Source organism: Eretmochelys imbricata, chromosome 22 (genome assembly GCF_965152235.1).
Source record: "Eretmochelys imbricata isolate rEreImb1 chromosome 22, rEreImb1.hap1, whole genome shotgun sequence".
In the NCBI taxonomy this organism is placed as follows: Eukaryota; Metazoa; Chordata; order Testudines; family Cheloniidae; genus Eretmochelys; species Eretmochelys imbricata.
The window spans coordinates 1,517,113-1,518,157 of record NC_135593.1 but is presented as its reverse complement, the minus strand read 5'-3'; the positions used below and the strand labels follow the sequence as shown (position 1 = coordinate 1,518,157).

General features: G+C 43.5%; 1 non-coding gene across 1 annotated transcript; it reads right to left on the bottom strand.

Moving 5' to 3' along the window:
• Positions 1–453: 453 nt before the first annotated feature.
• Positions 454–648, bottom strand: LOC144278614 (U2 spliceosomal RNA). The gene has a single exon (XR_013348615.1). It is a non-coding gene; the product is annotated as a U2 spliceosomal RNA (small nuclear RNA).
• Positions 649–1,045: the final 397 nt, after the last annotated feature.

Sequence of the window (1,045 nt, the reverse complement as noted above, 5' to 3'; positions counted from 1 at the left end):
GAGAGGCTCCACATCCAGAGGTCTAGAAAGCGCAGTCTCTGGCTGCCAGGAACTGCTGTGGGGCCAGGTGCTGAGAAAGCCCAGAGGGAGAGCGGAAGAGATGGGAGTACAGAGTGCAAGCCAAACCACCCACCACCACACACCTCAAAAAAAAAAATCCCCAACCAACCATCTCCCCAAAAGACCCTCAGTCTGGAAAGCATTTGTCCCTCACACTGTTGAAAAGACTCACAGCAGAAAGAAGGTTCCCAGCTTCTTAAACAATCCTCTAGCAAAACAAAGAACCTCAATTCGCTAAACACTCCCAAGAAATTGTAACAATAGTTTGTCATAAAGAAAGTAAAGCACTAGAGGGTTCTGATTTTTTTCCAGCCCCTTGAAGAAATCTGCTCTAAAAAAGCCTTGTCACAGTAAAACTCTTTCTGCTTTTCTAACCAGAAGATTCTCCCCAAAAGGAGCTGCACCATTACTAGAGACACTGCAATACCAGGTCAATGAGTGGGGTGGACAGAGCAAGCTCCTAGTCCGTCCCCCTGTTTCAAAAAATCAATTTAATAGACAGTCCTCAAATAAAGGACATATCAGCTATTAAACTGAGAAGAACAGATTTAATAATTTTATTAAGATGATGTTAAAATAAAAAGGAAACAGTACAGAGTTTAAGCATAGAAGTTTCTGGTTATCAGGGAATAAGGTACAGATTATCAGGGGGTGCGAAGTTCAGTTTAGGAGCTGGTGGCGTAAGGAATACATAATCTGCAATCTCCCTGATTGGGGGTAAAAGTTTAACCGGTCAAAGTACAGACATTGAGATATGGGGGTATGTTGTCCATATAATGGCTATGTTCAGGAGTGGAGTATAATGAGGGATACGATCATGGGGATGGATTTACCCTCATTTGGTGGGATTTAATGTTCAGTGAGTTCATGGTTCCAGTTCATATGGTCCAATGGAAAAAGTCTCTCAGGCCCTTTCCCATCATGGATGCACGATGTACCGGCTCACACCTTCTGGTACTGTCAGTGGCCAGTGATGTGTTCGATG